The 22116-nt window shown below is 46.3% G+C and overlaps 1 protein-coding gene across 3 annotated transcripts in view; it reads left to right on the plus strand.

The window, feature by feature from the left end:
• The window catches only part of LRRC8D (leucine rich repeat containing 8 VRAC subunit D), a 481210-nt gene that overhangs the window by 122997 nt on the left and 336097 nt on the right, over positions 1-22116 (plus strand). The window contains exons 1-2 of one of the 3 annotated variants that reach the window (XM_069641756.1): positions 16342-16572; positions 17875-18013. The exons of 1 other annotated variant lie outside the window; for it this stretch is intronic. The gene's annotated coding sequence lies outside the window, so the exon portion shown is untranslated. Of the gene's footprint in view, positions 1-16341; positions 16573-17874; positions 18014-22116 lie in introns of those variants that run through there. One more of the 3 variants, XM_069641755.1, reaches the window with a different exon arrangement.

The following is a 22116-nucleotide window of genomic DNA, read 5'->3' on the forward strand; positions in this document are numbered from 1 at the left end:
GCAATCTGGATAAAAAGTCTGCTACCACGTTCTTCTTACCAGGTGAGTAACTCACTTCAAAGTTGTACATCTGTAATCCTAAACCCCACCTACTGATCCTCGGGGATCCCATTGCCCACCTGGCACTCTCAAACAGTTGTACCATAGGTTTATGGTCAGATCTTACCACAAATTTCCTCCCCCACAGGAAATACTTAAAGTGATGAATAGCCCAAAACATCGTTAGGGTCTCTCGCTCAATGACAGAGTAGTTACCCTCTGCACCTCTCAGTGGGCGTGAAGCAAACGCAATTACTCTTTCTTCATTTCTTTTTTGTCATACTGTTTTTAAGGTTGCACCCAACCCAATACTACTGGCATCTACTACTAGAACACATTTGTCATATGCATACATTTCCCAATTGAAGGTGTACTTATTATTGCTTCTTCACACTCTGTATTCCACACAAACTTGACTCCCTTTCCCAATAAGACCCTCAATGGTGTTGATATGCTTGCAAAGTCCTTAACAAACTTGTGATAGTACTCTGCCAATCCTAGGAATGACCTTACTTGATCCTTACTTTCCGGTCGGGATACACTTCTAATTGCATCTATCAAACTTTCCTTGGGCTTAACACCATCTTTGTCTACCACATGCCCTTAAAACTCCACACTCTCCACTCCTATTTTGCATTTGCTCCTACGCACAGTCAATCCCGCTTCATTCAGTCTGTTCAACACTTGTGAGGGAACAGCATCATGTTCCTCTTCGGAGTTAGCGTGGACCAAAATATCATCTTGGAAGACGACTACATGTTGTACTCCCTCCAATACAGTCTCCATTACTCTTTGAAATACAGAAGCCGCCGATGCCAACCCAAACGGCATTGTGCAGTACTTAAATGTTCCCAACGGTGCCACGAATGCTGTTAAGTGTTGGCTTGCTTCAACTAATGGCACTTGGTGGAAGCCTGAAATAAGTCTATTACTGAGAAGATCTTGGCTCCATTCAGGGTTGTCAACTTTTCTCCAATAATAGGGAGAGGGTGCTTGTCGACCAGGATATTTCTGTTCAAATCCCTCAAATCTACACATAGCCTTATTTCACCATTGGACTTTGCCGCCACAACCACCGGCGATAGCCATTCAGATCCTTCAATCCTCTCAATTATCCCTCCTTGCAATAGTTTTTGTATCTCCTGTTTCACCTTCTCGTTCAAGTGATGTGATATAGGCCTAACTTTATGTACCTTCGGAATCGCTCCGCCTTTGAGGACAATTTCATGTTTGAAACCTTTCAGCATCCCCAAGTCCTCTGTAAACACTTTGGGGAATTCCTGTTCCCACCTATCCTTCACTTCTGCAACAGAGATGGCATAGTCTGCATTTGCTTGTATTCTTATTCAAAGTTTTCTTTGTTCCGCCCATCCCAATAGAGAGTAACCTTCTTGTGTCACATAAACATCTGCGTCACAACTGCGACCCTTATATTTTATGGATGCTTGGAACTTTCCTAATACTTTGAACCATATGCCTATGGGAATGTTAAAATCAATCATGTGTTCACTAAGCTGTTCAATGTTTCCCTGTACACATCCTTCAAATGATTTCTGGGGTATATCTATAGCAACTTCCCACACGTGTTTACCTTGAGCAAGAAATGCATGACTCTCTTCCTGTTCGGGGACTCTGACTTCCACATTGCTCACCTGCCCAGATTATTTGCAGACTCTCGCAAAGTGTCCTCTCTTCTTACATTTCAGGCAATTGATATTCCTTGCTGTTACGCTCACCTGGTATCCACACGGACGCCACCCAGCTGGGTTACTTGCTGGTATGCTTCTCAGCTTTGCCCTGATGTGATCTGCGGGGAAGGTTCTGCCTGAAAATACAGGAGTACTGTGTTCAAGACTGACCGACTGGGGTAAGTATCCTCCCTCCACCCCCGTATGCTTTCAGTCCCTCTGGCGCCCTCTCCTCACCTTGTGGTAGAATTAGGCATGCTCTCCGTCCTGCCTTCTTTGCAGGGGCACGTTGTCTTTCATGGGCGAGTGCGGTGTGGTTACTTCACTGACACCGGCCCGTTTGATATTGTTCAGGTAGGTCTTATTGCTGTTCTTTAGTTTTGTTGCAATCCTGCATGCCTTTCTTTGTTTAAAATGTCTCTTTTTTTCTCCCTTAGGTATGCAGAATTTCAGCACGGCGCACTGGCTGGTTGAGCCCCGCTGGTAAATGATGGCTCATTAAGAGCGCTATGATGCGGTAAGTAAGCACTATGCGCAGCGCTGCAAAGTCTTGCCTTTACTAACCAGTGTTTTCGTTCCTTGTAGGTCGCTGTGTTCTTCAGAGCGAGTGGAATGTCCGGAGTGGTGCCAGCCGAGAGGTGACCAGCCAGGTAAGCCTTTTCAGCAGTTCGTAATTTGTAAATGTCTCTACAGCTTTCTTTAATGGTGCCTCTATCTTCCTCTTTCAGGTCGTTCTGTCCGGGAGGTAGCTCAGTAGCTGCGAGTGTTTAAGATGAAGACTGCAGGTAAGATGCTGCTGCTAATGATGTTCCTTTTGTCTCCTTGCAGGTTCTGCTTCTCCGAGGTTCGAGGGAATAGCTGGACACAGTGAGCGTCATGTTGCAAGCTGCAAAGTAAAACGAAGCATGTTCTGCAGTCAGGGTGTGGTTTATATAGCCCAGGTAAAGTAGTACCAGGGAAAGTAGTTCCAGGCCTGCCACACCCAAAACACTAGACCGCATAGCTTGGTTCTTAGGAACCAAGCTATGTGGATGCCTCCATGTTGGCTGACAATACAATAAAGTAGTTCCCAAGCACATTGTTGTTCACGGTGTATGAGCCTGGCACCAAAAGCACCAGGACTGGCCCCATGAGGGCTTTTGAAGAGGATGCCAGGCTCTAGAGGCCTGAGTCCTGACCCCACCTGGCCAATGGGTTTGCCAGAGGGGGTTTTGGGTGAGGGTCGTGACAGCACTCCCCCCTAAATCCCCCCCCATGGTGTTTCTTCTGTCTGGCCCAGGTTTGGTTGGGAGGTTCTGATGGAATTTCCTGATTCGACGTGGTGCGTGGATATTCTCACTGGGCTCCCAGGATCTATCTTGTGGTCCAAATCCTTTCCAATCGACGAGATAATATAGCTTGGTCCTAGAGTATTTAGAGTCCAAGATATCTTTGACTTCGAATTCTGGTTCTCCGTCAACAAGTATGGGCTTAGGTGGTGTCCCAATCCGTGTGTCGGGTTCGATTGGTTTCAGGAGGGACGCATGGAATACCGGGTGGATGTGTAGATTAGGTGGTAAATCCAGTTTCACGGCTGCTGGGTTGATAATTGCCTTAATGGTATAGGGTCCTAAGAATCTGGGATGAAAGGTCCGGGTTCCCTTGATGGGTACGAATTTAGCGGCTAACCAAACTTTGTCTCCTACTTGATAATCAGGGGCCTTTTTCCAGTGTTGGTCGGCGAATCTCTTTTGTTTTTCTTTGGCATGAATAAGGTGTTCCTTTGCCCTTTTGAAAGCCTGAGTAATGGTTGTGTGTAGAGTCTTTACCGCTGGCATTTCCAAGCTGGCTGGAAGGTCTAATTCAGAGGTACGTGGATGTCTGCCATGAAGGGTATAGAAGGGCGTTTGTCCCGTGCTTGAATGCAAAGAATTGTTATATACATATTCGGCTATCCATAGTAGGTCTTTCCAATTCCTTTGTTTGTGGTGCAGCATGCACTGTAAATATTGCTTGAGTGTCTGATTGGTTCTCTCGGTTTGGCCGTCCATTTGGGGATGGTGACTGGGTAGATAGCCGAACATCGATCTGCGCTATTGCACAGCATTTTTTCCAGAAGTTTGAAACAAACTGGCTGCCTCGATCAGAGACCAGAACCGAAGGGAAGCCATGTAACTTAACCACGCCCTCCAGGAACACTTTTGCTAAAGTGGCTGCGCATGGGAGGCATTTGAGAGGAATAAAATGGGCCATCTTCGAGAATAAGTCCACAACTACAAGGATGGTGTTGAACCCTTGGCTTGGAGGTAGATCAGTGATGAAGTCAAGGGAAAGAGTGTGCCATGGAACTGGAGGAATGTCCAATGGTTGTAGGAGACCAGATGGTTTTTCTTACTGTGATTTATATTGTGCGCAGACACCGCAGGACTGAATATACTGAATGATGTCCTTACACCAGGTAGGCCACCAAAAGTTCTCTTTCACCTTAGCTAGGTTTTTGGCGATCCCAGGATGCCCTTCGATCAGTGAATCGTGATAGTTTGAAATAATATGCTGTTGTAATTCCTTCTTGGGTACATATAGGCGATCCCTAAAAAAGGGTAGGTGGTCCTTGATGGTATATTGTCCTCCTTGAGTTTGCCATGCGAAGTAGGCATCAGGATTCATTGTCCATTGGATTTCTTTTCGTAGTTCTGCTTGTGTTAAGACTGTCGTTATACCCAAGAGTTTGTCTTCAGGTATACTAGGTACTGGGTCTGGAGTTGTATATACTATTTCATCTATGCCCATGCGAGATAAGGCATCCGCCTTTCCGTTTCTGACTCCTGGTCGAAATGTGATTACATAATCATATTCGGCGAACAAAAGGGCCCACCGTAATTGGCGCGAGGACTCGGCCTTGGCTGTTTTGAGATATTGCAGGTTTTGGTGGTCTGTGATGACTGTAATGGTGTGTCTGGCCCCCAGAAGGTAGTGCCTCCAGGCTTTAAAGGCAGATTTGATAGCCAGGAGTTCCTTGTCCGTGATGGCATAATTAATCTCTGGAGGTGAGAACTTTTTCGACCTGAAGGCCACAGGATGTAGCTGGCCGGTTTCCGGGTCTCTCTGTGAAAGGACAGCCCCCATTGCGAGACTGGACGCATCAGTTTCAACGACATAAAGGAGGTCTGGACAAGGATGTCGCAGGATTGGAGCGGAGGTAAACCTTTGTTTAAGTTCCTGAAAGGCTTCTTCTGCTTCTTGGGTCCAAGCAAACATTTTATTGTTTTTTCGCAATAGTACTGTGATTGGGTGCACAACCTGAGAGAAGTCTGGGATGAACCTGCGGTAGAAGTTCGCAAAGCCCAGCATGCTTTGTACCCCTTTCAGAGACGTCGGTGAAGGCCATTTCAGAATGGCATCTACCTTGTGCACGTCCATTCTGATGCCTCCTGGAGTAAGGATAAAACCAAGAAATTCTACTTCGGTGATGTGAAAAAAGCATTTTTCAAGCTTTGCAAACAAGCGATGTTGACGGAGCTTGGTGAGGACTGAACGAACGTGCCTGATATGATCTTGTTCCGTGGCTGAGTATTCTAACATGTCGTTTATGTACACTAAGGCGCACACATCAATTAACTCCCTTAAGACGTCATTCATAAAATATTGGAATGCCGCAGGAGAGTTGCATAACCTGAAGGGCATGACTTGATATTCAAGCAAGCCGTACTTAGTACGGAAGGCGGTTTTCCATTCATCTCCTTTTCTGACTCGGACCAGGTGGTACGCTCCTCGAAGGTCCAATTTGGTATAAATCTGGGCATCTTTAACTTGGTCTAGCATCTCAGGGATAAGTGGCAAGGGGTAGCGGTTCTTCACAGTGATCTGGTTCAATGCGCGGTAGTCAATACAGGTTCTCAAGTCTTTCTTTTTCAGTACGAAGAACAAAGGACTGGCTGCGGGGGACTTTCGAAGGACAGATAAATCCGATTGCAAGGTACTGGTCTAAATAGGATTTCAAATGAAGGTTTTCTGGTTCTGTGAGAGCGTAGACCCTGCCACAAGGGATTTGTGCACCAGGAACAAGGTCGATCTGACAGTCGTAGGGCCTGTGCGGCGGCAATGTATTGGCTTGGTCCTTTCGGAAAACGTCCTGGAAATCATGGTATTCACTTGGCAAGGTATTAGTTGCTCCCAGGGTTGATAGTGTCGCTCCGGGAGTCATGGGGATACAGACTTCGGATTTCTCCTCTTGGTAATAGCAGGCAGGGGAACAGTCACCGGGGAAGGTTAATTTTCGTGCCCGCCAGTCTATCAAAGGGTTGTGAGCAACCAACCATGGCATCCCTAGTATTAGCCTGAACTGAGGTGCCTTGATGAGATCGAATGAAATAGACTCCCGATGTCCGTCCTGACACAGCAAGGTTACCCTGGCTGTGCACTGGGTTACTGGTCCGTAAGCGATTTCTGTCCCATCCACGGTGGTTACCTTGTCCATAGTTGGCTTAGAACATCAAGGAAACCCCATCTCTGCTGCCAGTTCTTGATCAATATAATTTCCAACTGCTCCGTTATCGATGTATGCTTCAACGGCATGCATTCTTGACGACTGTTGGTGGTTAATTAAGATCACTGGTATTGCAAAGTGCAAGGTCAGCAACTCTTTCTTCTCACTCGACAAACTGACCTCTACGTTTGTCGAGCTTGGTAGTTTCCCGATTCCTTAGCTTCATCCTTCTCTGTGGCCCCGACTGTTCTTCTTGGGGTTTTACTGGACAGTCCTTCAGGAAATGTCCTGGTTTCCCACAATACAAACGAAGCTGTTGTTGTCTTCTTTTGTCCCGCTCTTGTTTTGTTAATGGAGGCCGTATCCCTCCAAACTGCATGGGTTCTACAGCATTTTCAGGTACACGGGGTGTGTTTTCCCTTGGTCGAACATACACGGTCCGAGGGTCTGTCTTGGACCGGTCTGCCTTTCGGTCCTGCAACCGGTGGTCTAGCTGCACGACCAGATTTATTAATTCTGCACAGTCTCTGGGTGGATCAACCACCTGGGCTAAGACTTCCTTTAATTCGCCTCGTAAGCCTCGATGGAATAACGTGGTTCTTTTGTTTTCTGGCCACCTAGCTTCGGCAACCAGTCTGTTGAAGGTAGCAATGTACGTTAACAAGTCCTGATTCCCCTATCGGAGGGAAAAGAGTTCATTGTCTACTGCTTGTTCCTGGGTATGGCGAGCAAAAGGCTTTTCCATTTCCCTCTGGAACCCCCCAAAGTCATGTAATAGAGGATCGTCATGGGTTACCAACGGCACCAACCAATCTGCTGCACTACCACTCAGGTATGATATGACAAAAGCTACCCAAGCTTGGTCGTTTGGAAATGCTCCAGGCCTACAAAGAAAATGAAGGCGGCACTGATTGATGAATGCCGCATACTTCCGTGGGTCGCCTGAGAACCTTTCTGGTGGTGCCAGGGGCACTGTTGCAGGTAACGTGATCTGTACCGGAGTGGGTAGTATGACAGGGTTTTGCATCGTTGGATTGCTTCCAGGTAGAGGTGTCTGTCCTGCCTGTGATTGCAAGTATTGCCTGCTAATCTCTTCAGTGTGTTCTTTGGTCACTATTAGGTCTTTCCGGAGGGCATTAGTCTCTGTCGGGCAGAATGAACCTCAGCACAAAGCTCTCCTAGTTTTTAGGCCAATTGGTCCATTTCTGATGTCTCCATGGCGCCCAGGTGGATTTTTTATGGTAGGCTTCGTGTTCTGTTACGCTCACCTGGTATCCACAGGGACGCCACCCAGCTGGGTTACTCGCTGGTATGCTTCTCAGCTTTGCCCTGATGAGGTCTGCAGGGAAGGGTCTGCCTGAAAATACAGGAGGACTGTGTTCTAGACTGACCGACTGGGGTAAGTGTCCTCCCTCCACCCGTATGCTTTCAGTCCCTCTGGCGCCCTCTCCTCACCTTGTGGTAGAATTAGGCGTGCTCTCCGTCCTGCCTTCTTTGCAGGGGCGTGTTGTCTTTCATGGGCGAGTGCGGTCTAGTTACTTCACTGACGCCGGCCTGTTTGTAGGTCTTATTGCTGTTCTTTAGTTTTGTTGCAATCCTGCATGCCTTTCTTTGTTTAAAATCTCTTTTTTCTCCCTTAGGTATGCAGAGCTTCAGCGCGGCGAACTGGCTTGGTTGAGCCCCGCTGGTAAATGATGGCGCATTAAGAGTGCTATGATGCGGTAACTAAGCGCTATGTGCAGCGCTGCAAAGTCTTGCCTTTGCTAACCTGTGTTTTCCTTCCTTGTGGGTCGCGGTGTTCTTCAGCACGAGTGGAATGTCTGGAGTGGTGCCAGCCAAGAGGCGACCAGCCAGGTAAGCCTTTTGAGCAGTTCGTAATTTGTAAATGTCTCTACAGCTTTCTTTAATGTTGCCTCTATCTTCCTCTTTCAGGTCGTTCTGTCCGGGAGGCGTGCAGAATCGAGCAAGCTGTTCTCAGTAGCTGCGAGTGTTTAAAGATGAAGACTGCAGGTAAGATGATGCTGCTGCTAATGATGTTCCTTTTGTCTCCTTGCAGGTTCTGCTTCTCCGAGGTTCGAGGGAATAGCTGGACACGGTGAGCGTCACGTTGCAAGCTGCAAAGTAACACGAAGCATGTTCTGCAGTCAGGGTGTGGTTTATATAGCCCAGGTAAAGTAGTACCAGGGAAAGTAGTTCCAGGCCTGCCACACCCAAAACACTAGACCGCATAGCTTGGTTCTTAGGAACCAAGCTATGTGGATGCCTCCATGTTGGCTGACAATACAATAAAGTAGTTCCCAAGCACATTGTTGTTCATGGTGTATGAGCCTGGCGCCAAAGGCGCCATGAGTGGCCCCATGAGGGCTTTTGAAGAGGATGCCAGGCTCCAGAGGCCCGAGTCCTGACTCCACCCGGCCAATGGGTTTGGCAGAGGGGGTTTTGGGCGAGCGTCGTGACACTTGCTGGACAAAACAAACTCGAAGAAATGTGGCGATTGCTTCCACACTTTTAAAGCACTTCACTTCTCTAAAAGTGTTGGATTTTCTTACATTTCTGACAGCTGCAACCTCACATCCTGACTTGTCTGCTCTCATGTTCAACATGTATTTGCTTGTTTGCTCCAAGCTTCTTGCCATTTCTACTGCTGATTCCTGCGGAAGATCATTTGACAATAATCTCTCTTGGATCTTGATACTATTGGTAAAGCAAACTAGTTGATCCCTTACAAGTAAATCAGTAAGTAGACCAAAATCACAGGTATGACTCAGGGTTCTCAAGGCAGCAACAACATTTTCTACAGGTTCTTGAGGTTCCTGTACTCTCTTGAAGAACTTATGCCTCTCAAAAGTGGTATTCTTTTTAGGCTCAAAGTAAATTGCCCTTTTCCATTCAGCTATACTGTACGAATCAGTTACACCCTGACCCTCCTGTGGGGTTCGGGCAACCCGTCATATATGCTGCGGCCCTCAGTGCCTAAATTGTGCAGTAGTATGGCCTCCTTCGTGGCAGAGGCAAATTTCTCCCCTCCTACTGCAATGAGATAGATATGTGTCAAAACGTTTTTTCCATCTATCCCACCTGATGGTGGGGGTGACAGGTTCTGGTTAGAATGGTGGGGGTGCTGCCATGCTTGCTGCAGCCATGCTAGCAATCCTTTGTGAAGATTCCTCAATATGTTGGACCCAGATATGACTAGCAATACTGCCCGTATGACAGTTTCTGTGTTATTTCACTCCTCATTGTGAAATTCTGTTGATAGTTAATTATCACTTAATATTTGTGGACCTCTTAACCTAGACTACTCAACTTGAAATGTCTTTTGGGTTATGACCCCTCGCTATTTCTATTAAAGAACCCCTTATTGTTTGAATGCTCAAACACCTCCTGCTCCCTGAGAGTTAGAGCAAAGAAAATAGTGTGTACAACGCTCGTGGGGATTGTCACACTTTGTGTCCTCCACTTGTGGCTTCGGCTGCCTGTGTGCTTGGCTAATGATCCTCAATTTCCCTTGCAGGCAGCCCTTCTTTAATAGAAAGCTCAGCCATTCACCATTGGCTATTTCCTGCTTCCATCATGTTGGACTTCTCCTACTGAGTGTCAGAGCCCCCAGGGTAGCTTCATTGAGGAAAGATGTGACTGGAGAAGACTCCACAGCATGTCGCAGTTACTTGTTCTTCCCTCCCTTCGCCTCCTTACCTTGGATCGATGCGCTGAGAAGGGGCGGGGCAGGGCCTTGGTGATCTCAGCTGCCGGGTGCGTCCACTCCGCAATCCTTCACAGGAGGGAGTTGCTGCCTCGCCTGGGCCGTGCACCTCAGCCAACGTGAGCTGGCTCAGCACCCGGGGACAGGAGCGATTTGGCAGCTTCACAGTGCTCGACTCTGTATGCACTCGGTCACCAGCAGCTTCAGTGGGTCAAGGAAAGCAGACTCGTGAAATGCTTTCCCTCCGGCGGGCCTGCCTTTATGCACTAGATGCCATCCTCGTCTCCATTGTAAGGAAGAAACGAGGAAACAAGGATAGGTGCAACTACTAGTTTATTAGCAGGCCCGCTCGGAGAGCTCAGCCAACATGAACCTCCAACTGTCTGCTCTCTGTCTCACGCCCGCAGCGAAACAAAAGTAAATACGAACGCGAGGCAGAGAGCAGAGTGACAATAGAACGTTCTTATGTTACAGTAAACATCACTACACTACTCGCGTAATTCTCTATCCACTTAAACACAACCCCCCTGATTAGTTCATAGTTTATCTCCATTCTGCCCAATCACATTCCATTGAGACATGGGTGACCAGCAGGGTCTTGGCCACCCTCATAGCTTTAAGGGCCAAAATGCAAACATGCATAATAGCACCTCCCAATTTGTACATATCTGGACTTTGCTCCCTCCGATTGGTTTCAAACCTACAGCGTGTTGGGACCATAATTATGGTGAAAGGCTATACAAATGACAAAGTGAATGAATTAATGAAAATAAAAGTCAAATAAACAGCATTTTGTTAATGAAAGCACACCGTGAACCCAGGATCGAACCCCCAGTGCCCAGCATCATCCTGCTTACAAAGCAGGAACGTTACTTTTGAGCTATTAACTTACATCCTTCCCTATGCAAATAGAGCTGAGCCAGATAGTGAGGCGTGCTGGGAACTGGTTGCTGGAGCGCTGCAGGTTCCTGTGGGCACCAGGAAATGTTAGTGTCGGAGAAGGGAGGGAAGTATTTATTCATAAGGCAGGACTCGCATTGTGTGACAAGTATGTTTGTGTGAAAGTGAGGAAAACACGAGACATGTTGTGCAGCTTAACTCTGCATGACCCGCAACCAAGCTACACCTTAGCCGAAGAAGCCTTGTGAGCAATGGTCTCAGAATTCAGCGTGCAGGGATGAAGCGAGGCTCCCCCATGAGGGAGGATCTCCAAAATACCCTGGCCATGAACAAAGCTTGCCACGAGATTGGTGTGTTTGTGCGCCATGCAGTGAAGCCACATTAACACCGGACCTCTCCCGTGAGCTTATGCCTCACTATTTAAAAGTAACAACATACTCTGAAACTGTATTAACATTCCTACACCGCAAGCAGAATTATAAATGAAAAATATACATAAAACAGTTAAACAACCTAATCAAAAAGTACACACATAGATAAACCTTTGTGAAACCAACACGCATGAGTAATCAGAATTCACAGGAAAGAAGAGTACTTATCTGCTGTGGTGAACAGCCCAGAAGGAAGAAGAAATAATGACACAAGGCCTGATTGCCAAAGCGTTTTTCAATGTGATTTTCAGACCCACAGTATATAGGGCCTCATTATGAGTGTGGCGGTCCGGAAATAAGGGTGCCGGTAGCAACATACTATTGGTAGTTCAGGCCCCTACCGACAGTGTTTTCACTGAAGCACCAGCACTGTTAGCAATGGTACCGGTGCATCAGTGACCCCATTCCCATGGAGTCCTATAGGACTTCATGGGAATGGGGATTTACCATTTCTGCCGCCTGACATAATATCCTGGTGGCACCTGGAAGTCAGGTGGTGGAAACAGTGTTACAGGGTTGCCGGTAACCCACGCCTGCCGGTGGGATTTACCGGCAATCCTGTAATGAGGCCCATAGTGTGGTTACGTGTGGTTGGCCGTGGTATCAGCTCGTTGTGAATCTTAATTTCATGCTCTGACAAAACTGTTTCATTTTGTTTTTGAAAACATTTCTTAAAGTGTAATTTTTCTTTGCTAGGGGATGAGTACATAAAGAAATAGAATGCATATTAGGATGCTGTAGAGGATCAGGTGGAGGCATTATCCCTAACTCCTGCCCCCTCACCACCGTCACACTGGAATAGGAGAAGAACCCTAGACGGGACACCATGTGTTATGCCTATGCCGGATCAAATGTACGAAAGATGATCTGCTCTCACATAATCATATCCAAAGTATGCTTGCACTGAAGGATGTTGTGTGGAAGGATGTCAGCACACACCATTGGACATCATGGAGTGCTGAGGTGAAATTTGACGAGTGCAGAGTGATGTCATAAAGAAGATATACGATATCTACTGAAACTGTATGAAAATACTTAAGAGTGATGATGTAACTGAAGCGACAAGGGAAACGTACAAAATGAAGTGAACATATACACAGAAGACAAAGTAACTTGTTGATCAATAAGAGTATATATGCAGAAACTCAGGGTAGATGAGACATATAGAAGCTTGCTATAGAGGAAAATATAATGTGGCAAGGACAGCCATGATAGGAAGATGGACGCCGGCTCGTGCAAAGATTCAATGCACCTACCCCAGAAATGGACCATGGCGGCAGAGTTAGGAGACGTTGGAGGATTAGCTTTGTGTGCAAAAAGAAGAGGAGTCTATGTTGCCTGGGATCAAGGATGCTATTTCAAGGAATAGCTGCAAAGCACAAAGAGAGGCAGACTGAGAAGTCATGGACATGAGACATATTTATTTTAGATTAAAGAAGAAGAAAACATTTGCAAGAGCTAAGTATTGGACAATGAATAATGAATAAAGCTCTTACAAGATGGAGTGAGCAAGTCTCTAGGGGCAAAAAGGAGCAATGACCCCCAGCATAACTGAATTAAATGGCAGTAAATAAGAGGTCATAATGGACAAATTTGCGGTCTCCTCTCGCATGATTCAGAAGTCGAAAACGAGGACTATTCATTTAGCTGTGGACAAAGATCGTGATACACTCTCTTAAATGTTCCAAAACAGACAGCAAGCTACAAGGTCAACTACGGACGGGAAACTTGGCTTATGGTCAGACTGATGAGAGATGATGGACTAATTGGGAAAGTGGGGCATAATCTGATGTGACTTAAGCACCTGGGTTTCGTGTTGCTTACATGCTGCTAGCTGAGCCGAAAGTCCAAGGTTGGGTGGGAATGCCAAACAATCATTGGGTCTATGGGGAGACCTGCTCTACAATGTTGCATAGGCCAATCCGATTACATTTTGTCTGCTATAATCAGTATTATTATACGTATTTAGAGGAAGTTTGAGGCGTGCCTCACAGATAAGAAACAGCCAATGAAGTACTAACCTATATGTGTTCTGTAAGTAGATATACTCCCCTAACCAATCCCTACCGTCAATAGGTTTTACAGTTTGCCATGTAGGATGATGTCATAGATGATGAATATTGGGGTATAAAACCTCTGTGTAATCATGTTTGTGTGTGTGTGCAAACATCAGTCCAATGTCTGTTAGTTGACCCTGCTTTATTAAATTGAAAATAAAGTAGGAGTCTGTCCGGTTATTTGATCTGAGATCTTTATTGGTAATCACATCTAGCACAAGAGACGCTTCAAGGTGCTAGAGCACAACGCCTCTGGTCTTCACATAGAATTGGGCCCTCTGCTTAATACTTAAAGCTCCTGCGCTATGTGATGAATCCGGTGTAGTCATCGCTCATCCCTTGGCAGTGACCTCCTCCCATTTACCCAGGGGGTGGCAGCCTCTACCTAATACTGACCCTGGGGGCATGAGGCAGGATCACATGGGGGAGACAATATCCGGAGAGATGTAATGGCTTCATCGTGTGAGATATGGTATCCCCCATTTCCCCTTGGAGATAACTCTACCATATCTAAAACCCTCATGCTCCATTGTCATACAACTACTCATCTTCCTTTGAAGAATAAGGAAAGCCTTGCCCCAAGATCTATAGACCAACCTTCTAACTTTGGTCTGCCTTGTGAAACCTATGAAACTGTCTTCTCCAGTTACACCTGTGTTAGGAAAGATTTCCATGTATGTGTAATTTTCCCTCCAGTCGTGTACCCCCACCCCCAAACACCATAGTCTGACTTTACCAGAGGAGCACAGCCTTCTGCTGCACTCCCCTGTGCTTTTCGCTCACTTTCTTATGGGGAAACTGACATGCCCTTGCAGACAGTCAGTCCTGGGAGACTTTGTTTCTCTTAGTCCTTGTCCATGTTGCAACTTTTCTGCAACATATAACAAGAGCACAATGTGCCTTCCAGTACAGTGCACTTGGGCCTAATAGTAATTTCCAAAAGCCCTAGATACTCTCGAAGGATTTTTTAGAAGTGCAGATGTGCCTTGGACAGGGCTGGTGGCAGCTTATCTTTTCATATAATTTTAACCCTTTCCTGCCAGGTAAACCGCAGCTACCGCGTTTGGCACATACAAGTGGCCTGGCTCCAAAATGGCCATGCCACGAGGTTCTTTGTCCTGTCCTTTGGCCATCTTGCCCCTTTACCTTCCAGTCGACCCGGGTCGTTCCTTATTTGGGCATGCATTCTCCCGTGAAATGCCAAGCTTTCACGGGCTTCTGCATGCCTTGTGTGTGTGCTTCCAGGATGTGGGCTGAACTGTCTGGTTCCAATACACATTCAAGGTGCCAGAGAGTCTGGTGTGCTGTAAATGTCTGGTACCACTGTGGTCCATGATTGGTCCACATATGGGATGCCTGACTGAGTGCAGATCTCCCATTGGCTCCTCTTCGTTTTGACACAAAGGAGATTTTGGATAAGAGAGGGCTCCAAACAACCATACCATGTTGATCTCTGGAGTTCTCACTGAAGGAAGGGTAGGATCCAAGTATCCTGAAACTAAGAAGCCAAGTCAAGGAACCGCTCATGCCCCGCTGGAAGGTTTGGCACCCTGAGCCCGCTGTTGCCCCGCTCGACCCCTCTGCATATGATCGAACTGGAAGATCTGCAAAGACGCTTCAACCCATTAGAATAGTGGGACTAACTATTCTCAGCACGTTTATCAAAACCTGCAAGTAAGCCTTCTCGGAAGTGTCCCTGGGCCAGCCAGTGGGCTGACCAGCTTACGCAGGACCTTTGCCCTGATACTGCCGCCGTTTCGAGGAGACACTCGAAACTTGGTATGTCGCTAGTTCTGTGTTCACAGCACTCTCAAATTTTGTACACTTGGTGTTCCCAGGTCTGGAGTAAAGAGAGAGAGCCTAATCCGGAGTGAACGTGGTTACCGTGTCTGCCAGCCGTGGTGACTAACTTTGCAGGTGTGCTGATTTTGTGCCCCTCTTGCCCCTGAAGACTGCTGCAGTGAAACTGGACTGATCCATCCACCAGGGGTAGAGAAAATGCCACTATCCCATTTGGGAATCATCGCTGTAACTTTGTCACTATAAGCCGCAGAACTGCAGAATTGCCGCATTTGAACCTGCAACGATTTGGACTCGACTGCCGAAGTTTGGTCCGGAGTGCACCAGGGGTCGGTGAGTACTAGCAGCCCTTACTGGTGGCCCCTAGTGCATCCAACCCTTTTTACACACAAGTGGCCCCTGAGGGCCCCTCTCCTTTCTACTGCTGGTGCGAACTGGCAAACTATTCCCAAGTCTTGGAAACTGCTCTGCCCTGTTGTGGAGACCTCCTTGAATAGTGGGAACTTATTCTGCATCACCTCACCTGCCTTCCTGAGCTGCTCCAGACCCTACAAAAGACCCTATTCCGCCCATCTGCACTACCGCGTGCATCAGCATTGCATGTACATTTCAGCAAAAGGCTCCTCTCATTTTAGGGATTGGACTGCCTCTCAGTTAGGACTGTGATTTCTGCAGAATTGCCTAAAGACTATTTGCACTACCTGATTCCTTCCCTTTTAGGTTGTGGACCCATTTTGTGCATTAACCCTTTAGGCCAGTTTGTCTTGTAGATAGGATTGTATTGATCTAAAAGTATTACTGTGATTATTATTGTGTGTTGAAACTTCATAGGCCTCGAAATAAATGTATTTGTATTTTTAATATATATATATATATACACCTGACTGGGAGTGATTTGTAAGTGTCCTTTACTCTGTGTGCTCATTGAGGTCCTCCAGTCACCCTCACCCCTCCTGAGACCTAGTCTTGACTGGCGCCAATGCTACCTTGATTGGTCTGGCTTGTCCAGAAGGTTACCCTGTTCCAAGAAACTAGGCTGGCATTCTGAAACTCTGCCCACCAAGTCAGAGTTCAGAAATCCGTTTTATCAACCTGTCAATCATCAAGGACTAATTTGCCATTGAAAACCATTGAAATGTTTATTCAAGTTTTTAGAGCCAGTTGTCAAAAATTGACTTTCTTTCCCAGAATTACCAAAATACTGGGACGATGAAGAAGGATCAAGCAATGCAGAGCGAATGCTACAACAAGCCCAGCAAGCACTCTAGTTGTTGCTCATTGACTCAAGCTGCTTGAGAAGGACACGATGTGGCTGTTTTCAGCTGACCGAGAGCAACGCCTCACTTACCGGAGCCTGGAACGAAGCAGACGTGTCAAGTGGAAGCCGTGAGAGATGGGAAAATCAAGAGGATGCTGTCATGAGAAGGAAGCAGTTGGACATACTTCACTGGCTGACCGCAGGAGAATCCAGGAATGCCAATAAGAGCTGGTGAGTCCACCCAGAGATGGCAGTGACACTAGGTCATATCAGCAGCCACGCCGAATACAGGTAATTGTAAATAAAGTCACAGAGCGAGTAAGAACAAGAGGACTTCTTTTTAAAGGGGGAATTGAACAACCCTTACAAATATGTGAATGTATACAATGCAAGTATATGTGAAACCAAAATAGGATTATGTATCAAGAAGATACATTATCAAACAAAGTATATATGAAACTCTGGGAGAGGGAAGAGGCCCTGTGTGAACAGAAGTCCTGGAAGGAGAGTATACCAGGCAATTGCAAGTGTGTGAATATAAGAAGCCCTGGCAGGAGAGTATAGTGGGCTATTACGAGTGTGTGATTAAAAAGCCCTGGCTGGAAAGCATACCAGGCAGTTGTAAAAAATGTACAAGAGTTGAAAGAAGTCCTGAGAAGAAACATCAGGACTAAGAAAAGGGATTGTGTTAACCAGAAGAGCAGGAGCGAAATGCTGGCAGAAAAGTATAACCGGTATCCTGAAAGAGACAACATTGCAAAGCCAAACAGTTTTGTGTATCAGTGTTGTTGATGGCATAGAAAGGCACAAGGAACTGTTGTTTGTGAAACATCAGAGAGTAAGGTGGAATACAGGGGAAGGGAACCACCCTCTGGAGGAAGGACCTTTATCCCTGAAGAACTTTTATGTTGGAGCCATTTAATCTTCCTTTATGAACACTTTTCTAGACTACCCAAAGTTAAAGACATTTCCATCTTCATCTTAGTATTTAGTTTATAGTTTGAGCGTCAGAATTGAACTTTGGATCTGCACAGTTGTGTTTTGGAAACTCTGACAGACAGATCCTTAGTTTTGTTTTAGGTAGGGAAATTCCTCTTGGAGCAGGGTCAGAGAGGCCTTTTCCCAACCCGTTTAGTGCTCAATAAAAGTATTTAACCAAAATCGTGGCTAACATGCGTCAAAGTTTCATTTCTGACTCCTTACAATTACTTAATATAAGAATTGTAATAAGCATGTTAGAGAATGATGTACTACAGTATGAGCAAAGGTCTCATTTTCTGCAGTTAATACAGGTTAAACATGCACGTGAGCGGCTATCCACTGTAATTTAGTTACATGCTGAGTCATTAATGCGTTTAGCAAACTACTTGCATTTTTGCAGCGAGGTCGTGAAGCTGTTACTGTTTTTGAACCAACTGCTTGTGGTATGCAAAGGCGTTTACAGTGCTGCGTTTAAGCCCAAGTTCTTGCGAAACAGGAAACACTTTTTTTGTCCACGCTTTGCTCAAAACTCGCATCTCTTTTGGTTTTCAGGCAGGAAGCGGCCTAGCAAAATGAGAGAATGGGTTGTGCTCGTGAACGCCTCCGTGGAGCAGGTGCTGTGTGCTGCGTGATGGAGTGACACCGGACGGGTTTGTGTAACCTGAGGCAGAGAGCAGAGGGTTTACCTCAGGTGAGTCGTTGCTGCTGCCGCCTGTGTGCTGGGAGCTCGCCTTGCCCACCAGCACAAGGCGAAGGAAAGCGGAACAGGTTTCAGCTGGCTGGCTGTTGCTCTGTTATTGTTACTGAGTGCATCCAAACCTTAATCCTTGGCTCGGCTCGTTCTGGAATGTGTCTGAACGTCGAATTCAGTTTGTAATGCCTCCCTACCCCTGTGCACTAAAGTCACACGATTTGCTCTGCTAATGATTTTCATTTTAAACCATGTTACTGAACAAAGATTTCCTTTTTTTCTTCTTTCTCCATTTTAGTTTGGGCTGTTAGACACCTCTATAACTTTTGAGTTCAGATAGGGAGAAATGGCATATGAGAAGGAACACACAGCGTGGAGGTGATGTTTGGTTATTTGCCCACACATTGACTGCCAATGGGCATGCTAATCCCTATGGCCATTTCCACACAGTTTCTGCCTCACCCATCCCAAAACACCTCCTCACGGGAACTCTTTGGGCTGGCTTTACTCAGGCCATACCATCAAACCTGTGCTTGAAGTGCCAGACAGTGTTTTTTCAAAGCATTCTTCTGAGAGTTAATGGCTTAATTGGAGTTGCAAACATGGTACTGGTGTAATAAACATTTCTTAACCAGGTCTGCCATAAGCCACTTGATTTATAAGCACTATGCATGTCCTTTACTGAACTCCTGTTAAAAGCAAGCATTGGCAAAAACAACAGTTTTGGCTGCTGTATTACTTTTAGTCATTTGCCAGGCACTGCTATTTGATGCCCAGCACCATTTTGCACCTGCTACCATCAATAGTGCCTTTCCCATGTCTGCACAAAAGCGCAGACTGTTGGAATTGGCAATGCTTGTTTACAGAAGGCGTGCTTTACAAATGCCAAGTCTTCGCCCAGTGCTTCAAACAGCCCTGTTGTTAAGTTTAACTTCTTGCACTTTGTACGCAGGGATATTTAGGCCTCTCTACTCCTGATGATAAAACAGAACTACAAATCCCTGACTGCGCATACTCGAAAGTTAGAAGCCCATCATTTGGTAGCCATTTATTATTATTGTGCAAGTCTCTGCATTGGCTTTTCTCCTTTTTTTTTACAAACATTCTATGATTCTGTATTCCATTCCTTAAGTGGATCCCAATGAGACACGCTCCCATGCAGTGCCAAGGCCATGGCATGTCATCAGCAGCCCTGGCCTCACAAGCAACAGTTCTGGTCAGACACCATGTCGCTCTCAGCAGACACTGTGCATATTCAAGTTCTACAAAGCAAGAGAACAGGCCCTGCCTCCTAAGGACATGTCCAAACATACCCCCAGGTCGGCCTCATGGAAGCATTTCTTGCCCTTCCTAACAAAAACGTACGGGTGCAAGAGAACAGAGAAAACTATTCCAGACATCACACAAGCTCTCAAGGTTCAAAAAACTCAGAGCAGAAAAATCCTCACTCCTCAGTACCACAGCACCAGGTGAGAGGGCCCAGGCTGTGTGCTCCACTTCTCTGACTTTTATGGAATCTGCCAATTGAAGACTGGCAGACTCGCCCTTCTGCATTAACCTCTCAAACTCTAACCTAACACAGCCACACCCCTAAAGCACAGCAAACCACACAAACTTCACTACACTGAAACAACAAAACAAATCACAAACCACACATAACTCTGCACAACAGTACACGATGGCTACCAACCGAAATATCTCATCTAAACTCACTGAACTGAAGCATCTAACTGCACATCACTGCTCTCTTTCACTTTCCCCACTCGATCCTGCTAACTCACCCCACCCCCTTTGCTTTTCAGATCCCCCATAGCGCCAGGGGACCACTCCGGTGGTGATCGTGCGTGGTACAAATATCCTTTAACATTAACATGTTTGGGTAAAGCAGGTGATAGCCCAAGGGTACAGGCTGGAATTTTCATCAACACCTGACCAAAAGATGTTGACCACACCATGCCCTCAGAAAATGTTGAGGCGACAACAGCTCCAGAAACAAATAGCAATGCTCCTGAGGAAGAGAGTGATCTCCTCTGTCTGCTAACACCTGAAGCGCACAGTTTATTTTTATAGTTCAAGAGGTCTCATGAGCCATGAAGTTAGGGCTAGTCCTGAAATACCTGAACATATTTCTTACGATGAGACCGACACTTCAAAATGGAAACACTACAGCACATCATTCCCCTGGTAACACGGGGGAGATTACATAGATGCTCTTGAGTTAGCAGAAGCTTATCTTCAGGAAGTTTCTACGCTTGCCTGTTGCGCATTGCCATTATCGGTTCCGGGTATTTTCCTTTGGCCTCAAATCTACCCTTGTGTCTTCACAATGGGGCTGGCTCTGGTAGTGGGGATTGAATGGGCACAGCTGCTTCCCCCCTACATTCTGCAAGATCACGTGAAGACATTATACACAGCCCTCGACACCCACGGGCTAATAATGAATTGGGGCAAGCCACACCTAGCATCAACACACATTCTGGTGTTCATCGGAGCATGGTTCAGAAATCATTGGGACAAGTCTTCCTCCATGTGGAGAGAGCAGTGAGACTGCAGAAGGCATTGTGGGAAATTGCGTGTCAGGAATTATCAACTGCTCGCTTGATGCTCAGAGTACAGGGGCACATGGCAGCAGCAATTCTCTGTTGGGGTGAGACCCCCATATGCATCAGCTCTGGGAACATTTGCATGCTCACTAGAAGCCAAAATCAGAGAACTTTGAAAACTTGATTCCCCTATCAAGGAAGTGAACCAGCCACTACGGTGGTGGATGAACCAGGAGAGGCAGGGGCTGCAAAAACTAAAGAAGACCTATCAGCAGTTCTGGGAGCCCTGCAGCATTTCCTCCCTGGTTTACAAGATCATCCCACACTGGTGAAATCAGACAACCAGGTCTGTCTATCTTTTTTAATTCATTTATTGGGTATTTATAATGTGCCTATACAGCTAATGGTGCTTCTTGCTTACCCTGTCAGAAAACCGGGAGATACCTTCAAGAAAATATGCAGGAAATGTGTATGGCCTTTCCATTTGCCATGAGGGTGGATTCCCAACTACCCACTCTCTGCTCCAGATACCTGGACTCGGGTGATTGAGTAATGGATGCTCTTTCTATAGCCAGGGCCAGACCACCTTCTTTATGCCTTTCCCCTATCCCTCACAGACCAGAGGTGTTGGCTACGGTGAGGGAAGGCCATCGGCACATGAACATGATTAAACCTTACTGGCCGAGTCACGCTTGGCTCCCATTCCTGTGTCAACATGCAGTGGAGTCAGTATATCTCCTCCCTCCTCTACCGAACACGGTCCCCCTTGACTGGGTGAGGAGAGCAGGCAGAATGTGTTGAGCTCAGGGGCATGGAACTTGAGTGCTTAGGCCTATGTAAACAGGGCATCTTTGAGGAAGTATCTCTCTTCCTTTAAGGCGCTAGGTTACCATCCACCTTCACCACCTAGCCAAAGAATTGGGGTTCATTTTCAGAATGATGCTTCCATAGCGCTATCAATCCTTTGCTGGCCTCCACTCCCCAGATACTGCAGTTCCTTGAGGATGGGTTTAACTTTGCTCTGTCAAGTTTCCACAGTATAACATAAGTGGGCTGCCACCCAGGCTTTTAGAGAGCAAAGGCTGGGGTGGGGCAGCAGAAACATCTGAACTTGTGAAGCAGTTACTCTGAAGCTTTCACTTTTCCAAACCTTCCACTTCGGGGCCATCAATTGGGCTTCAAATCCATGGAATCGGTTGACACTAAATTTGTCTCTTTGAAACCCCCTGTTTTGTTCTGCCACAGGCTTTGGCCTGCCACATAGGCTAATTGGATGGCACCTATAGCACAATCTGACCCTAGTAGGTGTTTGCATAGTTGTACCTATGAACTGGAATGCCCATAACAAGGGAAACAAATAGGTTGTGGTTTAAAGAGAGCAAACTGTATTTTTATTTTATTTATTCCTATATAATCCCATCTTAAACTAAAAACTGGTTGCATTGCCAGCTATCACTTGACATGTTTTAACTTGTGTGTTAATCAACAGTTTTCATCGAAGACAGTTCATACAAGAGAAGTGCTTAATCCAAATATCACGCGTCTTCCTTTTACTAAGGT

Source organism: Ambystoma mexicanum, chromosome 1q (assembly GCF_040938575.1).
Source record: "Ambystoma mexicanum isolate Mex_15411 chromosome 1q, UKY_AmexF1_1, whole genome shotgun sequence".
In the NCBI taxonomy this organism is placed as follows: Eukaryota; Metazoa; Chordata; class Amphibia; order Caudata; family Ambystomatidae; genus Ambystoma; species Ambystoma mexicanum.